The 22818-nt window shown below is 40.7% G+C and overlaps 1 protein-coding gene across 2 annotated transcripts in view; it reads left to right on the top strand.

Annotated features, from left to right (window-relative positions):
• Window positions 1-22818, top strand: part of SOX5 (SRY-box transcription factor 5) — a 649933-nt gene that overhangs the window by 86554 nt on the left and 540561 nt on the right. The gene's annotated exons all lie outside the window — the stretch shown is intronic.

The raw sequence follows: 22818 nt of genomic DNA, 5'->3' as shown, positions 1-22818 counted from the left end.
GCAAGGCCAATAAAAAGAGATGCTGTAGTGCAAATTACCCTTGCAAATGCTCTCTAAAAAGCTAATAACATTTTTCCCCCCCAAAGGATAGTTCCCAGCCATAAGGAGAGTTTCTCTTTCATGTTCATTTGCCACACAGATTTATAAAATGATCCAAATCCTTGCATAGGCTGTGAGGGATTGCAGCTTTGAACTGCTGAATTGGAAATGCTATTAATGGAAAAGTTTTCAATTTCAGTCAGATTGGGTCAGGATGGTATAAACTCAGCCCTCCAAGTTTTGGTGTAAGATGGAAGGCTGTTTCTTCTTTGTTGATAATTTTCATAGTAAGATTCACAAGGTTTTCTGTTTAAAGGCATGAAATGAGATGATAAGAATGTAAGGAAAAATCATTAGCATATTCACTGCTTTATTTTTTTTTTTCCAAGTAAAAACAGTCATTTTAATTTGCTTTCTGTGGAACATGGTATAATTGGAAACTTTTCAAAACCAGAACTATTAGGCAAGTGGTCAAAATCTTCAGAGAAAAGGCCCAACCATTCTGCACTGGAGCTTGTCCTCCATGCAGGCCTGCGGGCAGCGCCAGGGATGGTTGTTTCCCTGTCAGCTTTGTGCACTGGCACATGATATTTTTCCCCTTCTGTAAAATCCAGGGCAGTGTAAAGACACAGCCCTGCAGTTCTCACTCGTGTTTAGCCCTGTAGTGATTGGGGGTGGGAGGTGGGCTGCCTAGCCCCCAAGATCAGCAAGCTGTGTTCCCAACCCTGCAAAAACCCTGGAATTCTTCCACCCAGGGACAGTTTCCAGCTACACACGCTTTCCCTTTTTAATCGGACCTGTGGTGGCTCTGTGATTGTAAAGGACTCCGAAAATCGGAACTTGGCCAAATTACTTCTCCTTCATGCCATTTTGACAGAAGGCTTTCACAAAAATTAAACAGTAAATAACTCCTGTGAAATTGCATCTTGTATTTACTGTTTTCAGTGATGATGGGATATGTGATCAATTCAAAGCCAAGCAAGCTGAATTTGTGTGTTTATGCGAAGAATGGCTTCCACCAACTTTTCCCACAGAGCTGCTCTATACACCCCAGGTATTTTGGGAGGGGGACTCTGTCTGTAAATAGAGTGGCTGTTTGCAGTCCTTTTTTTCCCCAGCCTCTGTAAGTGACTGTGAAACGCACTGGCCGCTAAGCACTGGGCTTGTAGCACTGACTGATTTTGTATGGGCTCCCACCACATACCCGGTGGAACCAACTCTCAGTTGTTTCCAGCCTCTCTTGGATTTGAAGGAGTGGTACAGAAGATTTGCCTGTTAAAGGTTCCCTAGCCTACCTTGCATACACTGAGATAAATGGGACTGGTGAAATAGTAGCTGCTGTTTCTACTCTTAAAACTGTTCATGACATCCTTTTGAAGCGGAACATGTGTGGCTGTGTTCTTCTGATGGAGCCAGCCCTATCTCCTTCCCCCGTTTCCTTTCTGCTGTTAATCTGGTAACTGACCACTTATCGCATTTATTATCTTTGTAATTGAAACTGAGAAAGCCTCTGGCAGGTAAGTCCTATGCCTCTGTGCGCTCGCCCTGATTTCTCCTCCCGCAGCCCTAAAACCGTAACCCTTCCCCCTCTCTCTGTAACAGCAAGCCCTAAACACAAATAACTCTCAGAAGCCTGATGCTACTCTATATTTGATTTTGTTTGCAAGCTTGTCTTATGACCAGCTCTCAGCGTGGGAAGAAGCAGGGAGTGGGGAGATGGAGAGAGAGAGTTGTTGCAACATATTTTAACATATGTGCTTTAGGCCCCTTGGTGGACTCCCTCTTGGGAAGAGGGGAGGGAGCGTGCCCCTAAGCAGTTGGTTGGCTTTGCTTGTTTCTATAGCAGCCTGAATGAGGAAAATCATGTTTTAACACTAATATATTCAACCAAAACCCCCTAACAATTACAGGAAGAGTCTTTTTTATTGTTATTAAAGAAATTGCATTAAAGATGAATGAGCATATATTGGAATAATTATGTTTTAAGGTGTGTAACATTAAAAGGTACTGAATGGAATATCGACTATTTTGTAGGAACAGTAATAATGAGATTTCTGTCACCTAATCTTACAATAATTGGGTTATTACTATGCAAATTAAGGTATTACTTAAAAAAAGAGGAGGTAAGACAGATCCTTGAGGCAGCCATTTATCCATCCTTAAAGCTATGCTGTCGATTCTCTTTAGGCTGAAGATCCATTTTTAAACAATTTGGAGATGCTAATTTCATTATTTTTTCACCTATGTTTCCTACTATAATGTTTTTTATTCTCCCCAGGTAGCAGATCAGGAGTGGTGGTTTTTATATGTTTTGTGGTCTCTTATGGATTCCTTTAGGAATAATTAGATCAAATAACTATGATTATTACCTTTTTGTCCCCTCTTGCTTTTAAATAAAATAATGATTTGTGTATTTTGCCTGAGATTTTTACAGCAGGATCACAGAGAATATACATAAGTTATTTTTATCCTTCTTTCCCTTTAGCAAAGAATTATTGAGAAGCTTGTTACAGTTTTCTTGATTTCCATTAGTTATTAAAGTTTACTTACTGGCCAGTTATTGGCCTTGAAGAGGAATTGAGGAGTGCTCAGCATGTGCATTTTTTAGTTTGAGACTTTGATAACTTTTACTGGATCCGCCAGAGGCCTGATGGCATTTGCTCTGTCCCTGATTGTTAGGGGTAATATTTAAGATTGGGCTGCTGATGGGAGTTTCCTTGTTTCAGTGCGAGTCTTAGTTCCTTTGTAATGCATAACATTTGTAGAAATTTTGTTTGTGGGAGAAAAGGTGCTCATAAAGGCTTTCTGAAGCCTCGATCTCTGCACTGTGAACACCGTTGTTATCTGAGGTAGTTCAATGCAAACTTGCGTGGTTATGCCCAGGCATGCTGCACTCATGCTTCTGATTGCAGAATACATATCCCCCAGGAGGTGCTGAGCACTTGTAACTCCCACAGACTTCAGTGTTCCCAGTTTTATGTTTGTATCAAGCATATAGATGTGCCACTGCACTAATTTAGAATTTGACTTCCTCTGTCAGCAATTTACTCTGGAAAGCAAAGCAAGATTTAGCGGCTGGATTTCAAGTAATTATAGTGTGTTACTCCATCTCAAACCCTCTTGTAGTGCCTCCCTTGGACTTCTTTCTAGGGAGTTCGTGGTGACTCTTGCTTTCTCCCTTTTTGGTTCACTGCTCTCCCACTCTGTATTGAAGCCTGGTTTTGATTACACTTAGTTTTAACACTTTCAGATCTTTCTGTTTTTTTTAATGTGTGACTCCCAAGAGAAGTGGAGGACTATAGTTGGCCAGAATGGGCACAGTATTACGACTCGAGTTCTTATCCTATCACAGGCAGCAGCTTCCTCTGTGGCTTTCTGCAAGCAGCTCAATCTCTCCTCATTTTCTGTCTTTACTACTAGTGGGATGTAAGTATATCTAAAATTCACCTATCCTATGGGTAGTTAAAGGAAGTGATACTACCTCGCTATTTACCTACTTATATTATGGGGTGAATAACAGCATACTGAGAACACATTTATTGATTAAAAACCATAAATGAATTGGGGCTTTTAAGGTGATTTATTTCATGAATTAATAACAAGTTTATTAATGATGGTGAGTAATTTTACAAAAATGTGCTTTGATAACATTCTAGATTTTGCAACACTGTGAAGTATTTTGTATTACTTGTAGCAGCAGTTGTGAGGTGCTGCCTGTGAAAGAGGGGGGTGTTTATGCGGTACGAGTTACTGCCAGTCCATACCTTATGCCGCCATAACTCCCCTGAAGCATATGCTGTCGGTATCATTTGTAAAGGAGAAAGCTTGGTGAAAGCTGTGAACTTCCACAATGTCCTTGAACATAAAAACAACTAACCACACATTAACAGTGATGTGGGGTCACACTTACGTGTTTCATGGTACCTGCCATCCATCCAAGAGAAAGCTGTTAAGCTATTAGGGATTCACAAAGAGATGAAGTCCTTTTATTGACTCTTAACTGACAATTTCTCCTATGTTCAGTGTATTAATTCTTGCTTGATTAACAGCTCTGGAACAAACTGAGCCATTGACCTCATGGACCCCAGGTTGTTTGACTTAATAATCAGGAAGAGTCTGTCTGTTTAGCTGGGTGTGCCTGAAAAAATGGGTTGTGATCTTGGTTTAGATCTGAATCACAGCAGCATACAGTGAAAGAAAATTCACCATAATAGAAATAACAAGATGTCCATTAAAAAAACCCCTATGCAATTTCTTCCTTGAAGGGCCATGTAAAACACCCACTTGGTAACCCCTAAGCCTTTGCTGCACCATTGTTCCTAAGGTGTGGCATGGTTGAACTAGTGGCAGTGAAATAAAATAACACTAAACCATTTTCCAGAATTCACAGTAAAAAAAAAAAAGATGTTTGAAGCTCAAAAAGATGATTTTGTTTAAGATTTCAGTTTAACACATATGCATCCTGCCCTGGTGATTGCTGGTGTTTGCCAGGAAGTTCTCCAAGAAATCTGCAAAATGTCTAGTCTGTGTAACAGACGGGAGAGCTGGAAAAATTGTGTGAAAGTCCAGAGAGTTTTAGATTTCTTTCTCCCTTTTCTCCAGAAGGAGTTTTGGACCATTTAGATAAGATGTGTGAAGCTTAAATTCTCTCTTTACACCCATTTTAACAAAACCTCTGAGCCTTTATTGAGTCTGTTCTTCCCTCGCATTTACAGGTTGAGAACAGGGTGAACTCCGAAGCAAGCTGTGCATGGCAGAACTGATGAGTGAACAAAATAAGCATTCCTCAGGCAGGAACTGAAATTTGAGCAGCTACTTAGCATGTTTTGGTTAGTACTGCTGCTATATACCCCAGTATGGAAGACCTATGGGATAACTAGCTAGGCAGGAACATCTCCTGAATCTGCCATGGTGTGTGTGACACATACTTGGAGCACTGGCACACTTAATGGAGTGATGGGGAGCACACACTAGCACCAATTAATTGAAATAAAAACTACTACACCAAGGTTGCATTTCCTCTTTACTGAGTGACCATTACTCCTCTGACTGGGGCCATTTCCCGTGCTAGCAACAGATCAGAGCAATAGAGAAAAGGCAACCCAGTTTGATTTTATATCTGCTCCAGCTTCACGTACCTCAACAGCTGGCTGTACCTTCACCACTTTTAACTTCACGTCTTCCAAGGGTCCTTTGACAAAACACCACCCTCCTCTGCGTGGCCCCAGGCTACCTCCGCAAGTCTGGGGAAAATCAGAGTAGCAATGACTGCAGTTACAAATTACTGATTTAGCTAAATGCCAACACCTGAGCTGGGGGTCAATAAAAGCTGGCTTTGCAGCAGGTGAACTCTTTCAGTGGGTGTGTACACTGGGAGTATGGAGGGGAATGTGGATGGCAGCAGAGAAGGGGGCTGCAGGACCTATGTAGGTATTTAAGTTTATTGCTATTTTTCTTGGTTTAATTTACTGTTGGTCTCTTAAAGCTGTTATATACCATTTGATAACCATTACTAGGTGGAAGGTGTAAATTTGGTGTTGGTCTGTAATGAACTGAACTTGTTGGTAGGTAGTTTTTCCAGCCAGATGGAAGGAGTGGTGTTTCATTGGTTTTTTTCTGTTAAAACCCATAATGATTTTTCTAAATCACTTGTTGAGGTTATATACTGAGCCTAGAAGCACTCTATGATCTTTTTGAATGCCTTTAACTGTAGATATCCAGCAATTCCATTAGATATTTTATAGTCTGTCTCTTTTTAAAGGCAAGTGAGAAAAAAAAAAAGTGCTGTCCCATCAGTGTGTCTGAAGTCACTGCTGTTGAGTCTTCAGTAACAGACGGAAAAAGGTTTTAACAGTTGTAAGATGAAGTAAAACTGGCTGAAATGTGTGTTTAGATAGAACAAGATTGGTTGGGAGTGAGATGTGGGAGTCATCAGCACAGAGGTGGTGAATTGAAGCCATCATTCCTCAATGATGTGGAAGTACAGAACTATAATGCATATAATTGCTCATATACTACAGGGACATTAAAAATACACAGTGTTTTATGTAACATAGCAATTTATAAGAATGCAGTAGCAGGTAGTGGGGAAACACTATAATTATTTGGGATATGATGTTAATAGATCCAATGGTAAGCTGAGATGCAGCTCTAAATAATTCATTTTTGTTTTACTTTTTGCAGATTTTGCTGGCTTTCCTCTTTTCTCTCCTTTTATATTTCTCATTTTAAACTCTCTTATCTCTTTCCTTTCTCACTTACTGGTAGGTGATTTCACCCTCCTATGTGATGGCAGGCAGATGGCTCTCTCTACAAATAATATTTAATGCTGTTCTGTTACTTGGCCACTGAGCAGTGTTGTAGCAGTAGGGCAGTTGAACTCGCTGTGTGAAAAGTATTAATGCACTTAGCCTCTTCTGGTGTAAGGTTTGTGATTCCAGGCTTGCTCATAAATGTGCTTTTTCCCAGGAGACTGTGCAAAACACTTGCTGAGGCACCAGGTCAGCTGTTAAAAGCTAATTCTCAAATGGGTTCAGCTCTCGGTCCATATGTGGATAACCTATAAGTGGGAGTAATTTAGACATTTAACCAGACAAAAATCCAGGCTGCAAACCAAATGGAGATGTTATGGATTCACGATGCATTGTTTTTTTGTGTAGTTAAGGATGATGATACTGCGTGCATCTAAAAAGAAAGATATATGTGAAGGTGTTAGTGTTTATAGGTTTAAACCCGAATAAATGAAATGCTGTTATTTTAATCTTAGCACCTGACTGAAAATATTAATGAATGATACAGGGCAATGTCCTTCCAACTAAACATCTGGAAGGCTTCATGAATAAAAAGTAATTTCTCTTGACCTCAGATTTCTGAGTTGAGTGAAGTGTGAAGAATGACTCCTCAGAGAGAGCAATAGTGAAGATTAGAATTAGCATTATATGTATGGTGAATTTTAAGTTCCAGGTCTGTTCGTTGGTCGGGGCTTTTGCCCTTCTCCCCACTTCATGAAACCAACTCCTTCTTTTCAGTGTTCATGCAAAACTTATTTCCGTTTCATGTTGCATGGTTTCATGTCCCTTTAGTTTCCCTTAGAGTTCAGGCTTTGAATAAAACCCAAACCCCAGAACGAAACTCAGCTGAAACCACCACATTTTGCATAGTTTCCACCAAAAACCATAAATTGACCCAGGTTCACTCTATATTTGGCCTGGATACACCAAAAAGTTACTGAAGCCTTACTGAAATGTTCTGTAAAACTGGATTCCTCAGATTTCCTTATATTCTGATACACTGCCTTCAGGCTTGGGTGTAGTCACAAAATTTTGGTACTGCTCCTTAGGATCTCTGATGACTTTTGGGAACATAGGGTTCGTTTTGACCTGTAAAATTGCTAAAGCTGGCCTGAAACGTCTGAAGTGCTGCTGCCTTGCATGTTTTGCTAGAAATACAATCGGCAGAAAAGCACACCTTGCCGTGTTCCTGTGACAGGAAGGGTGTTAAGTGCAGGCTCTTCTCAAATGTCCCTCTGAATCACCTCAGATTTGGGCATAGGTATGCTAGTATTTCGTGTTTTTTTTCTCTTTTTAACATGGGGGGAACCTATTGAAGGGATTAATAGCATTAACAGTAGTATAACCTCCTGGGAGTTCATTTTTACATCAACAGTACTATAATCTTCTGGGAATTAATTTTTATAATTTGAAGAGTGAGGATCACTGTTGTGGTATTTGATTTTTTGATACCTCCTTCCTTACCCCATCTCCCCCCAAAAAGTCAGTTGTAACCCGACTGCTGGTATTTTTGGATAACCGTTCCATGAGAGGTGTTGAGCAAAGATGCACTCTCTGTGTGTATAACCAGTTACTGCTTTATTTCTCACAAGCTATGTGAAATGCTTTGAATCTGTAGAGCCAGACCTTTACCTTTAAACAGCTTCCAGAGTTTTCCCCTGTTGACCCTGCTTCTGGGCCCAGGAGTCACACTTCTGTTTGTGAGCCCAGCTTCTCCGATTTCATTTTGGTTAGGCTTGTGACCCCAATTGTCAAGGCCTCCACCTCTGAATTGGGAGCCACTGGCTCAGGCAGTTTGTGTGTTCTGGCAAATTGCCATTTGGGTAATTACATACTGTTTACTTTTGATATCTTCTTTGACGTCAAATCTGGGAGCAATTCTACTTCATTTCTTGTTGTGAAGTGGTGCTGTTGCTTGGTGGTTATGGTCTATTTTGAAAGAGGGCTGCCTCTTGAGTAGCTGCAGGGTGGGGGGGAGCAATGCCTGTTCATAATCTGTAAATGATTGCTGGGTGCTTTGAATTGCAGGGAAGTTGCTGTCTGTGGATGTGTGTGTTCATGTATGTATATTTATACATAGTTGTTGGACTTGGCCAAGCAACTGTTGTAATGAAGCTAGTAACATCAGGGTGTAACAGCTATGATCTTTGTTTAACATCAGTGAATTCGATGGTGAGCTTGTCCTTCTGCACCTGCATGTATGACAGTGGGATGCTCTGTAGGGACACAAGATCTCTATTTGGATTGTAATGGGAAACTTCATTCATGATGCATGTTTCAGGTTGCTTTTATCCATTTGTTTTCTTTCAGAAAATGTTAGTTTAATTTTTATCTTTACAGCATCTTCCTGAGCAGTGGGGATACCATGCATTCCCAGGTGCGTTTTTCTTGTTGCTTTGGGAAAACTGGCTTTACAAATGTTGCTGGGGGATTTCTTTGGCAGTAATTCAGTAGATGACAATAATAGAGCCCAAACTCAAATCTTTAATCCCAGACTGTACCTAATATAAGGAATTAGTACCATTTTGATTGGAACTTTCTTAGAGTTTATTCCAAGATTTTCTTAAACCAGAGAAACAATTTATAATTCCAATTGCATTTGCAGTTTTAAAAAGGTGAATATCATGCTTATTCTTGCAAAACATCAGTATCCAAACCTTGACCAATATTTGACATTGGATAGAAACAACAGCCTAAATCAGTACTGAAATCTTCCTTCTGACCCATTTGCCACTATTATATTAATAACTGTCATTTATGTAACATCTTTCATCACGCTGAATATCCAAGCAATTTACAAACACGTGCCTTGATTCCTCAGAGAAATCTGCAGTTAGTCAGGTTTAAATTTGTCTGGGGTCATGGAGGTTAATAACTCGATTCCTTCAAAAGGTGCCACAGTTTTAATGACCACAGCCCTTAGGACCTCTGAGACTCTCATGCCAAACCCAACACCTCTGTCTGCAGGGTGCCTGCAACACCATGCTGGCACACTGACTGACTGGTGCAGACTGGTGGGGAGAGCCCTACCTCTTGAATTAGCCTTGCTTTCTGTAGGATATTTGGGGGTTTGGGTTTGTTTTATTTCCTCCCCTCTTTAGAGGCCATCCATCTCCATACTTGCCCATCCTGAGATATGGGTTTTCTGGAGATGCAGGTGGGTCAGATATCGGGGTAATAGGATATGTTTGTGTGTGACTTTTTTTTTTTTTTAATTAAAAAAAGTGGGGGAAGACAGGAAAACATGGAACCATAATACTTCCAAAGCTGAGTTTTGGGGGGTAACTTAGCTGTTGGGCTTTATCCTAATAGTTCAAAGGAGTGATGATTTTAAATTAGCAGAAAGCTGGAGGTGTTTGAGCCCTGGTGTTTCTGAAAATAGATATTTATGCAGATGAGCATGATGTGTGTGTGCTACAATTCACCACTGTCTAACTCCAGATGTCAAGCACTTTACTGTTCCCAGTGCATAGGTTTAAAATATGTTTGTGCATAACATAAACTTGGTTTTACAGCCACTCACATTTAGACTGATTATAAGAGCTGAGCTATGTCTGTGTACTTCTTGCATGACTTCTTGTTCAGGAAAGTATCAAAAAAGATTACTAAAAGGAGTATTTAATTCATTGCTTCTGAGGTTTAACAGGTTAGTATTTAAAGAAATAGGTCTTATTAGGACATATAGGACAACTTTGTTTCATTATGACAGATGTATATTCTATATGGAGTTAAGACCCTCATATATTTAAACAGCATTCAAGGATCTTCTTGAATTGGGCCTTAAATTTTAAGCAGATACAGAGAGTATTGGAGTCAGGTAAGTATACTCTCCAAGATACCAAAGGGGGGGGGGGGGGGGAAGTGCTAGTAATTAATCTTGTGTAAAATAATTACATCCAAGGTATCATGTTTAATGTTTACATTCTCCTGATAACTCACTATTATCTGCATTCATGGGCCATTCATAGATAGCTGTATATTTATCCAGATAACTAGTAAAGCAGACATGCAATTGATGATATTTTGATTCTGTCGAAATCATTACAATGAAGCTGGAATTTTGTACCTACTGTGCAAGTAGAGAGAATTACAGAATAATCTATGCTGTAAAATGTCACAGTAAAATGTAGCTGCAAGGCTATTTGAAATTACTCATTTAGGTAATATAAATATTATTTTACAAGGTTTATCCATTTATCAGTATTTCCCAATTCTGTTGTATCCTAGAGAAATGCCTTAGCAGTAGATAGAGACAAATATGTATGTACAATTCAGTCTCTTGGCAGGGGGGAAAGTTATGAATTCAACTGCTTCAGAGCAGAGTTACTCTGGTGGTTGCCTTCCGTCAGTATCACTGTAGTTTGTATAACCACCGATATTTTTAATAGATGTACTTTTTCTTTTGGCAACTTAGTGCAAAATACAGATCAAAGGGAGAAATTGGTACAGTACTTGTCACTCTGATTATAAGAAAACTTGGCACCTGTGCTTGAGCTGTTGTCTAAAAATACCAAAGAATCTCTCATTAAAAATAAAATGCTATTACCCTTAATATTGCAGTTTATAATAGTATTACTTTACAGCGTTTGGGACTGTTACTAACGCTTTTGCCAAGGATATTCTGTGTCTTGTTTCTAGTTCCATTTTGGGCTAAAAAACGCAAGCCCTGTGATGGGAGCTGGTACTGCTGAGCTCTCTGAAGCATCAGGCCCTTCAGTGTAAGGCAGTAAGTGGCACAGTGCTTGATGCTGGCACAAGTGGAGCTTGACTTGAAAGTGCGTGTCATGAAACAGTGTTAGGCCTTTCTATAAATAGAAGCTTTGCAATAAGTCAAGGCAAAGGAAGACCAGTTAGTAAAATACCCTTCTCTGGTTTTGGGACCTTGGGCATTGCATGCTTGAGCATTCACTATTTTTCCTGTAACAATCGTTCATCTTGGAAAACTGGTTGAGATTGTTCCCTGAGAGGAAAGACTGCATTTGGTCCAGTGCTGTGGCCAAGGCATTTACAAAGTAGGTTTTGGGATAGCTGTAGGAGAGCAGCCCTGTGGTGGCAGTGTTTGAAGCCTTGGGCTGCAGTGCTCGAAACAGCCATAGTCTGTCTGCATGCATCAGCAACAGCTGAACACTTACAGCAGTGCTAAGCCATTGCTTTCTGTTACCTAGACTGTATTTTTATTTTGAAATATTTACTATCAAGAGTTTCTGCAAAAAAAAAGTATGTAATTCTCCATGAGTGGGAGTTCATAAAATGCTTGGGGTTAACTCAAGGTTAGCAGGACTTTCACAGGTGTGAGGAATTAGGTGCCAAATTGGTTAATGGGAGCTGTGTTCTTGCCTGCATTAAGCATGGAGAATATCTTTGACCCTTGCTAAGTATTGTTTTGTTTCTCTTCTCTACAAAGTGGTGGGAGCCTGAAGGGTTAATTTTTGTTTTCCTTAAAGTTCACTAATTGGGGGGAAAAAACCCAGCAAATATCATCTTGCTGACCTTTGAAATCTGTCTGACTGTTCGGGGCCTGGGTTTTGTGCAGGAGCGGAGGGACAGAGTGTGAGCAGTTGTTGTGGTGGCACCAGCAAGGGTTAATCAGCCTTGCCAGCCGGAACAATGGAGACGGGGGCAGCTTTAAACGAAATGAGCTGAATATTTCATTCGGCCACTCAGCTGCCTGCTCCAATTGCCTCCTTTGCTAAAATGAGAGCTTAATCTAAAGTGACAACAACATCAGTTTCTGTGTGCTCCAGTCACACAGAACATGACTTCCTTAACATAAACACTATTTACATGGACCGTCTGGATATAGCAGGGAATCGGGAGCGTGCCCAGCTAAGACAGAGGCTACAATGAAGGACGAATAACAGGCAGCTGAGAATTAACATCGACAAATGAAAGCCTGACCCTCAGAGGGCATGTCCCTGTTACATTTTAAAGCTAGAAAGCCTTGCACCACTAACCTTACTTCCAGTAAAGACTATATAATTTAAAAGAAAATAGTACCTTTTCAGCTTAGATACTTAACCAAATGCATTATGTCTGACCCATTTTCCTACTCTGTATGACATGAGATGAAGGACCCCCAGCTGCAATTACCAGTCGTTCAAACAGCTGTAACTGATAAGCCTCCCCCTTCCTTGTGCTCTCATCTCAAAGCAGCTCCTGCTTTTTGGCATGAAATGGGGGATGCTGCTGGGCAGTGGCAGGGGTGCCAGCCCAGTGCCCACCCTATGGCCCTGGCCCCTGTGCCACCAGGGTGAGACCTCTGTGCCGCATGCTGCTGTCTGCAGAAGCTGTCACTGAACCTCAGAGTCGCTGTGCCGCTTCTGGAAGAGGATTCTGCGCTCTGCCTTGCCTTGACAAGACACAAACAAGGAGTGTCCGCAGCCTGGCTTCTTCCCCCAGGCTCTGTGGGGACTGGCGCTCTGCAGGAGTAAATGCTTGTGGCCCCCTGCTCGACTAGGGAGCTCTGCCCAGAGGAGGGGTCTATGGAGGACAGGGTTGGCCTCTTCTTCCTCTCACCCTGCTGTAACTATAAGGCTACTTTGTTTATTCCAGCAGTATCCCAGACTTGCAATCTCTTGGTTTTTGGGGGGGTTGGGTTTTTTTTGGGGGGGGGGGTGGGGGTTGTTTTTTTGGTTGTTTTTTTTTGTTTTTTTTTTGCTAGGCCATTGAGGTTTAGGCCACTGGAAGACTTAGGTATTTGTACTCCTCTGTGTGTTGTCAAATGTTTAAAAGGGGAAGGCTGCCTCATTAGGTAAACTCCAGATAATTCACTGTGGGGGAAGGCAGAGCAGGAGGGAGTTTGGAGTAGTGTGGTATTTACCACAAGTAAGCCCAGGAGAGGTTAATGCAACTTCTTTCTGCCCTGGTGTGGGTGCTGTGAGGGCCTGACCTTGCTCTAAGAGGTAACTGTGCTTTTCCCATCTCCCTTGTGATGGATGCTGGGGCTGCCCAGGCAGCAGCATGGGTACAGCCATGAGCAGCTTCTCCCCCAGCCACTCTAGCAGCCCTGTTATTCCCTCCTTTCCTCATTCCTTCCCTCCTTCCCCTAGGCCTGCTGTTCGTGCAGAGTCACTTGTTCAGCTGAGCAGGCAGGGCACTGTGCAACAGCAGGTCTAGGTATCAATTCCCCTTTGGGTAGTATTAGAAAATTCACTTTTCTTGACAGCTGTGTTAAGCTGACAGTTGCTCAAGCAGACATTACTCACTAGTTATTTTATAGGATTTTTTTTTTTTGCTGGTTTTGCCATCCTCAGATTAGAAGTTTATCTTAAAAAAAAAAAAAATTAAAAAAAATAAAAAAGGAAGCATGGGTTATATCGGTGGTGTGTTTAGCTGAGCAGCATGACAGTAGGGTACCTAGATCTTAATTGGACCTGCAGCTAGCCCTGAGAAACAGGGCAGGATTGTGTGTTTCTATGCAATTTTGTTCTCCATGTAGACATATACATGCCCTCTCATATAAAGGAAGGGCAATAGTTCTGTCCTACTGAAGAAGAAACAGTTTCTTTCCCATCATTGGGCTAACAGTAGAATTTATGAAAAATTACTGATCCTGAAAGAATTTTTTTGAATCTTGTTGGAACATTTGCTATTCTGAAAATTCAGAACATGCTGGTACTTATAACGTCATTTAATATTTACTTTATTACTGAATGCTAAACTATTAAAATTTAAGAGGTTTGTGGAGAAAATGAGTATTTGTATCAAAATGAGATGTCCAGTGGCTACAATCCTGTAGCTGAAATCCTGAGCAGGTCTTTTTTCATATTAAAGAGTAATTACTGTTGCCAAGTTAAGTGGACTTTTGTGACACTTTTTTAAAACATACTGTAGTTAACTTTGAGCTGCTGTAGCTTCACTTTAAAGAAGGAACACAGATCACTTATGGTGTCAATACAAGACTTAAAATAGTAGCCAAAATCTGTGCTTTTTGATTCTGTCTGACTACCATCTTTCCTTTTTCCTCACTTTCAGTTCCAGAAGGGAGTGTAAGCAGTCACAGGTTTACAGAATTACAGATGTATTCCTTACGCCATCAGAAAACAAGGTCTACTATTCTTGAGATGCAATGCACTGGCATTGGTTCAAGAACTAACACCTCTTCAAAGAGAGCAGTCACTAAAATCAGCTCATCATTGAAGTGCAAGGGAAAAGACAAGACAGAAATTGGACTACAGGGATTTTTAAGGGTCATCTGAAACACCATCTCACAAGTCACCTTTGTTAAGTAATGATGCTGACCATCAGCTGGGAGTGACAGATTACCAGAGGTGCTATTCTTCCTGTTTCATGAGCTAGCCCTTACAGCTTCAACTGAGGGGTTGGTGATCATTTTATTAAGCTTATTTCCTAAAAAAGCCACTCAGTGCTATTTATGCTATAAACAGCTCCCAGAGTTCCAGTTCTAGTAACAGGCATCATGCCTATCTGCCTTTGGCTGGTGCCTAACTTGAGTTAGGTACCAGATGAGTAACAGGATATGCCTGACCCCTCACAGCCTTTTTTTGAAGAAGGTGCCAAAAAAAAGTATGAGAAATAAAATAGCAAGAAATGCATCTCTGTACAGCTGGATATGCATTTAGCCTTATTTCAAGTAACTGGAGCCCCAGTGAGTTCTTAGTTTAGTGAGATTTGTCTTGTTGGATCCACTTACCCCTTCCAGACCAAGTCCTCTGTCTTGAAAACAAGACTGTGATTTGGCCATGTCACACAGTTGATGTTAGGAAAGGTTGGCCTCCTTTCTGGAGAGGTGTGATCTCAGATGCTTCATGGGAATATAAGAGTTGTGGGCAGGTGAGCTTCTTCAGGCTCCCTGTCCTCATCCTGGGGCCCAAAGAGTGTGGATCAGGGAGCGTTAACCCCTTCTTGGCCTGCATTTTTGTAGGCAGGGAAGATGTAACATACTGGCCTTCCTGTTGGAGAGTAGCTTTTGGATGCTAATACAAGTGATTATTAAAAAAATCTCCTTTTCTGAGGATTACTAATCTGTCTATTAGATGTATGCTTATTACATAGTTATTAAACCTGATGAATGTATTTTTTAACATGCAATAATTATCTAATTAAATACAAAGCATTAGATTAAGCAGGCTAGCTCTCATACTAAAATGCTGTCTATTACAAGTAGATTTATTGAGGATTAACAACTACATAATAGAACTGTATCTATTTCATGATTGTTAATCCTCAATGAATGTTTTTAATAATTAATTGGCACTTAACTAAAGGATTATGTTCATTGTGATGGAGTTTATGAAGCAATAGAATGTTTTTTGTGGATGATTAAGTGCCAAAGGGAATATTCCTATGATATAGCTAAATAACTGGGGAGGGATGGGACACCAAAAAACCACAAAACCCAAGAAACTGAGGGGAATGAGCAAATCACATGTAGTAGCAGATTTTTTATTTCTGTTGTTACCTGATAAGAGTTTGAAAGTTTTGTTTGTTTTCTTGCGTAGTATGTCGGAGAAGTAACCAGCTACTTAGGCAGCAAGATATTAAATGCTGGAAAATAGTTAAATGGGAGCATTGTGGTTAAAGATGGTGAAATATTTCAGTGTGGCTGATGAAGATCCTTCAATATTTAATTTTCATTCTTGAAATCTTTATTACGCATGTGAATTAGTGAACTAGAACATAAATGCAATATACATTTTGATTAAATGAATTCCAGGAACATCTCCCTGTGCCAGCCGTTAGAGGATACAGAAGAAAGCTGCATGTTTTACTTGAGCACAAAGAAGTGCTGTGAATTTTTCATAGTCAATTATGGAAGCAAACAGGAGAAAACACGTATTCTGTTGGTTTAGCTGACCCCAAGAGAAGATACTGGTCCTGACATCCAGTTAAAGTTTCAGCTGTTAAGAACTAGAAAGGCTGAGTCAGTGGGATTAATCATCAGCTGTTACTCTAAACACCTTAAGATTTTTTTGTGGATGGAAAAATTCTAATGCAACCATGAAGCTTTGTAGTGAATATTTAGTGAATTCCTGTAATTAAGGTATGTACACAGATCCATACACAGATATATGCAGCGTGTTGCTTCAGAAAGAAGTTGTTCCACATATTGCATATTTTCAAGTGGAAACTGATAGATAAAATATTTACCATTTATTTCAATTCAATAATGAAGGATATTGATAAGTAAATATTCTGTTGACATTAACAAACTTAACAAGCTTTACTGTTTGAAGACTTTTAAGAGAAATTGTTAGACTTCATGAAAAAATGCAACACCTTTTCAGGTGAATTGAATGGGGGAAAAGGGAGAGCAAGTTTATGTCTGTTCATGTGAACGTATATGCATATATATTTTTCTATTTGCACAGCATAAATTAAATTTTCCTTCTTAAGTGAAGTCATACTGACTAAAATTTTCTGTAGTTATTTGGGGGGGGTTGCTGGGATGCTTTGTAATTCAGACTTCTTACAACAAATGACTTGCTGTGATTTGTGTTGAGTGCTGTTGAAATCGGATCTTTCTGGATTGGAATGTGTTTGAATCAGGTCATTTTTCTGATGGGTTTTGGAAGTGAAGGTAATGATGCTGTCTCTTTTTGGCAGTGTTGGAAGTGCCAGTACTATATGGAACTCAGAACAGTTTGGGGGTGGGGAGGAAGGAAGGTGTGTTAGATATCCAAAAATCACTCTTTATTTTAGAAAATTATGATTTGTAGTCACTTTGAGAGAAACTTTAGGAGTAATGAGGAAAGTGGAGTGTAGAGCCAGATCTCAGTCTGAGGAGAAGTCGTGGTATCCTCTGAAAGCTTAAGATCTCTGAACTCAGACTTTAATTGGAGAGACCCTGACAGCTCAGAAGGCCCTGGAGGTGCAAGTTCTGCAGATTCCTAGGACTTCAGAGTGTGCCATGCAGGTGACCATTGCCTTCATACACAGCTCTGCAGGCTTTTTAAAAAATAAAAATTAATAACAAACAAAAAATCTTATCAGATTAACTGCTTTTTCCAAAGGGTGGCAACCCTGACTGTCCACAGGATTTGGCAGACTATGAGACAAAGCCAGGCTTTCCCCCTAAAGCTTAACAGCAGTTGTGTTGCAGCAGCAGCTGCTGCAGAAGGTGAATGTAGTGACGATATTGATGAGATTACTAATTTGTTTAGTAGACAGGGAATGAGGATTTGTCTGTTGGCTGTCATCATCCATCAGCCGTATGTTGCCCCAGGCTGTGGGTATATGCTGTTAGCCTGTTACTAATTTTACTTTGTTTTTTCTCAGCTTAGTTCTTTTCTTTGGTTCATTTCATTCATTTGTTGTGACTGAAAACTAAACAAGAAGGAGGAAAAAAAAAAAAAAACCTCTACCTCTCTTTGTTTGTCAGAGCAGGTACCCTACAGCTCCTGCCTGCAGCATCTTCTGTTTGATTCTGAAAGCTGTTGGTGAGAGATGCGGTGGCCTATAAGGGAAATGCCTGTCAGGGCATAAGAAGTTTTCTCTAGAAACTGGGGTCTTAGCCATATTTACCCTTCAAAATCAGTAGGTGAGAGTTACTTCATCATTACATAGTATTGCATCAGCCTGCAAATGACTTGGTGATGCCTTGATGTTGGCTGTACCTGTGTTGACACACTGCATTGTTGCATGTGCCATGACTTTTTTAAATTTCTGAGATGGTTTAGATTGTGCTAATCAAACTTTCAGTTCTGCAAGGGGCAGGAAGTTTGTGTGAAGGAATTTTGGGGTCAGCAATATTAATTAGAAGCTCATAGAGGGTTTTATCTCATACTGATTATAATTTCCCATTAGGTCAGTTCTAAAAGGGGGGGGGGGTGTCAAATTTGTAGCTGCAGATTATTTGACTTGGATTAAACTTTCCAAATTGAGCATCCCCGTCAGAAATGATGTTTAATATTGTACCGAAGGGGTCAGTTCCCACTGTTGTCATTAAATCTGTACCGTAATGTTGTCACGCTCTTATTCAAAATGTGCTTAGTGTTGTGTTTATGAGTATCTTCAGAATCTTTTCCAGGTGGAGATGAGAGAGGTGTAACAGGCTGTAAGGCAGTCTGAATTTCCAGGCTTCATTGTAATGCCTCATTTTTTTTATCCTAATACTCCTAGTACTGATATTCAGTGGCACTGACTACAGCTTTAGGTATTTAGTGAGCTTTGTAGCACTGTAGCACTCTGTAGCTTTGAAAAGTACTAAGGAGCCATCCACAGGGAAGTGAATTTGGTGGTACTATTGTTATGGAAGACATCATGTGTGAATTTGAAAAAACGTCGTTAAAAACTTAACAGAAGGTAGATGTTGGTAGGTAGTGGGGAAAATGTAATGTTTTGTGGCTATATTATTTTCTCTCTTTATCTTTACTCTTGTCTATTTCCTCTCCCAGTGAAAAGTAATTTATAGCCCTCCTCCTTCACTCTTCATTCAGAGTGAGCATGTTTTGATGATGACTATCCTGTTAAATAGGATTGGTCTTGCGGTCAGCACGGAGTACACAATTGCTTCCTACCTAAGTGGATGGCAGTGGCGGGAAGCCTGTAGAAACCTACTGTTGGTGGCTTTGCTGGGCCCTGTTGAGCTTCTGGGTCTGAGGTCGGTCTCTGCTGCTCCCTTCCCAGCCTCTCTTCCTCTAGTCCACAGCAGGGTCTCGAGTGACAGCTTCCCAGACTCCCCTCTTGGCTTCCCACCTGTTGCTGTGCCCCAGGAGAGGCGAGGTGTCCCTCAGACCAGGTCTTGGAAGAGTTTGAAGGTGAGATGTTGGGTGTGGGTGGCTTTCAGTAGTGCCTCCTGGGTACAGTGACTCTGGCTGACAAGGAGTCTCTTAAGTATTAGTGCAGACATGTCTCTTCCTTACAACCCCTGCCCTCCTCCAAAAATGTCTGAGTTATTTACAGTACAGACATCACACAGAGCAAGTGCTCAGTATGATCTTGTGGTAGCAACTTCTTTATGAAGTTATAGGTTATATAGGCAGAGTAGTATTGGACACACTCAAGGGGATTTCAGGGAATAGACAAGTGAATCTTGATAATGCTTTTTTTTTTTTTTTAAAAGATGTGATAGTCTGGCTGCAAAACAAAGGAATTCTACTAATCTCACAAAAGTGCAGTTTTCTAACCAGATCTTTCTATCAGGCTGGTGGCTTGGTAAGCCTTGAGTTGAGTAGAGGGATGACTTTGGGCAGACTTGAGAATCCTGAGGTCCTAACTTTGAAAGCTTGTTAGTTTAATCAACTCCCCATGTGTAAACAATTTCAGCATGCTTTCTGGGTGGCTTCTAAAATTTACTTTTAATTTTTAGATACAGTTGTTGATGTATATCTAGCATAGTTTTATTTTGCTATTTTTAACCACTTTCTTTTGCTTGCATGAGCTTTGCTTGATGCTTTATTCCAGGTTATATTGAATCCCAGACAGGGGAAAAATAGCTGCAGAAAATGTTTCAGGTAGCAATGAAGTAGCAAATCCTCTCAAGGATCAGTGGGGCAGAGGAGCATAGAAGGAGAGCAGAGGATGGCGGAAAGAACTATGTTACAGCTTGTAGGTTAGCATTAGTGGTCACAGAAACTTCCCTCTCCATTGAAGCAGTTAGTAACAAGTTAGTGGGATGAGACATGCAATGTGGTCCTCCTTGGGCAACAAACTTCCCTGTATGTCTCTTGGCCTTATATTTGGGAAAGTTGGATGCAGTTTTCAAGCTCAGTGTAACCATTGCAATGCCTTGATATATTTTTTTTTTTAATGGATAACAGAAGGAAGTCTTACACATTGCATGTTAGATGTGCCTATGTTTATAACATTCAAATTAGAGGTGGAGAAGCACAATAATAGAATCATTTAGGTTGGAAAAGACCTGTAAGATTGAGTCCAACCATAAAACTTTTCAACACGTCACAAGGATAAACAGCATTTTTGGACTCTATGGGGGAAATTGCTGGCTTTTGGGTTTGCCCTTATCTCTTTATAGTTGTGAAAGTGTCCAGGTACATTGTGATTTTCTTGTCTAAAGCTTCAAATGGGAGCTTTTTCAGCTGAATGTGTGGTGATGATTATGATGAGATCCTTTGTGGTATCTCATAAATTCCTGAGGTGAAAAGAGGTTTTGCTGACTAGGAACTCATCATGATAGTTTGTTTTTCAATAGGCAGGAGTAAAGTTGGTGTGTTCTCCTTCTTTCTTTTTGACTGACTTCTGGGGCGGGGTAGGGGGGGAACTATCAAGATGTGATGAGAAATGTGAGAGCCCTTTCTGTAAAATACCACTGTTAAAACATGGGAATATTTTGAGTACTTCCAGCTAGTTACAAGTCTTTTATCAAAGTGTTGTTTTTACAAATTTTTTCTGTGCTCTGCGTGTGTGTCTGTGTACTTAAACAGAGCAAATTATAACAGTGAGGGAAGAAAGGCATCCTTCAGTAGGTAGCAGCACAGTGCTGGGTGCGTGTACATGCTGGGGACTGTGGGGTCACATCCTGGGCCACTCAGGGAGGTGAGGGGAAAGGAAGGCAAGGGGGCAAATCAGTAGAAGGAGGAAAAAGTAAAAACAAAGGAAGGGAAGTGGTGGGGGGTGGGTGGGTTTGCTTCTGTTAGCAATGCCTCGGAACAGCAGTGCTTGTACCCAGAAGATCCTGGGTAGGAGCAGTGTCTCTTTAAAAGCAGTAGGGGGCTGGAGCTGGGGGAGTGCTCACAGCAGTAAGTATAACACAGCTGTGCTCTGTTTATGCTTAGGCTACAATAAAAAAGCTATAAAATGTGAGATGTCATAGCTCCACTTTGCTTTATTTATACTATTTCCTCTGAGCTCTGTCACACTGCACATTCATCTGCTAAGTTGCAGCAAGAATGGAGATTAAAATATCACAGCTCAAAATAGGAGTCAAGCGGAAGGAGATTCATCATAGCCCTATTAAAAAATATGTAAATATGGGAATGAAGTCATTTTAAAGCTGTATGGCTCTCCTCCTCAGTGGGCTGGGGAAAGCTGTGAGTGATGCGCTATGCGAGTGACAGATTTATGGGACTTGTTCTTTCTATTTTTCACTCCATTCCACCAAAATACTTTTAAGATTAAAAATATCATTTGAATTGCAAATTTTTTCTATGCTATATATATATATAAAAAAGGTTTTCTTCTTAACCATTGCCTAAACTACTAATGGAAAGAAATATTATTCCTGATTAAAAAGGGTCGGAAGCATGGTCTGATGTTGAATGTGCAATAGATGAGATTTGCCCTTCTAAAGTGCTTTTCATCCAGGGTCCTTGGAGCACTCTGCAGGCATTATGTCAAGCCTCTCATGCCCTTGGAGATGGAGGCCTGCCTTACCCTCTGTACACAAAAGTACACTGAATACTTGCAGCTGCAGTTCTCAGAAATGCCCTGTGGTACCCAAACCACGGTATTTTTAATGGAGGTTTGTTCCTTTTCTCCCGTGCAGCTATTTTGAACATGGAGCTGGAGTAAGAACTCTGAAGTCCGAATTTCTGATTGCTTTCCATAAGCACTGTGCAAAGAGAGCTGCTTCTGCTAGCAGGAGCAATGCTCTTTTGAACTTAGCAGCAAGTCTGTGGTCTTTGATGTGGTCAAATTTGGGTACAAGTTTTCCCCTGGAAGAACAAAGCACAGATGTTACAAGATATTTGAGAAATGAGGGATTTTATTAATACCCTGAAGATACAAGAAAGCCACCAAGGTATTTCACACATGTTCAGTTCTGAAGCCTCGTTTTGAATAAAGGAGGTGAAATGTGCTGCCACTAAATGGAGCTGTGTTTTGTAGGTCAGTGTGGGTAGAGTGCAAGGAGAGGAAAGCCAAAGGGGAGCCAAGGGAGAGGGCTGCTGTGCTTTCCTGTGATTGCAGTGTGAGCTGAGGGGCTGTAAGAAAAACTGGAAACTTCTTGATGCAAAATGACCAAGGCAAAGCGGTGATTGTGTCTGCATGATCTTTGTAGCCATTCAGTTGGCCTGCCTTTGAAGAATTTTATATGTCTGTCCGTCCAGGTAGGATCACTGTTCAGCTTTTGATCAGCAACTAAACAGTATGGAGAAATCTCATCCAAAGAAGGGATTAAAATTTATCATTAAAGGTGGTTGAGAAATACTAGCTTTCCTCTTTCTTTTTTCTTAAATGATGGTATAAAAATACCAGAAGTTAACCAAAACTTAATTGACTGACATCCTTAGAAGTTGGTGCTTTGTGGATAAAAAAAGATTCAGCTGGGCAAGACCAGGTGACCTGTCTGTCCTGTAACCCTGTCAAGTGCAACACTGAGAACTGAAGGAGTCAGACTGCAGCTTAATCTCCAATTATCTTATTCCTGGGACTGCCAGCATGCCTCACAGCTTGTGCAAACTGAAGTGCTAGTGCGAGTGGAACATTGCCCACGGAGAATGGGGCTAAACCAACCTACTTCTCATGGCACTTGGTTTATTTCCTGGAGTGGTGCCTTTCCTGATCATGACTTTTGCCCTATCTTCTACTTCAGTGTGTTGGCAGGAGTAAGGAGGAGTGCCCTTTGGTT

This window comes from Harpia harpyja, chromosome 6, assembly GCF_026419915.1.
Source record: "Harpia harpyja isolate bHarHar1 chromosome 6, bHarHar1 primary haplotype, whole genome shotgun sequence".
Taxonomy (NCBI): domain Eukaryota; kingdom Metazoa; phylum Chordata; class Aves; order Accipitriformes; family Accipitridae; genus Harpia; species Harpia harpyja.
This window is presented reverse-complemented; position numbering and strand designations above follow the sequence as displayed.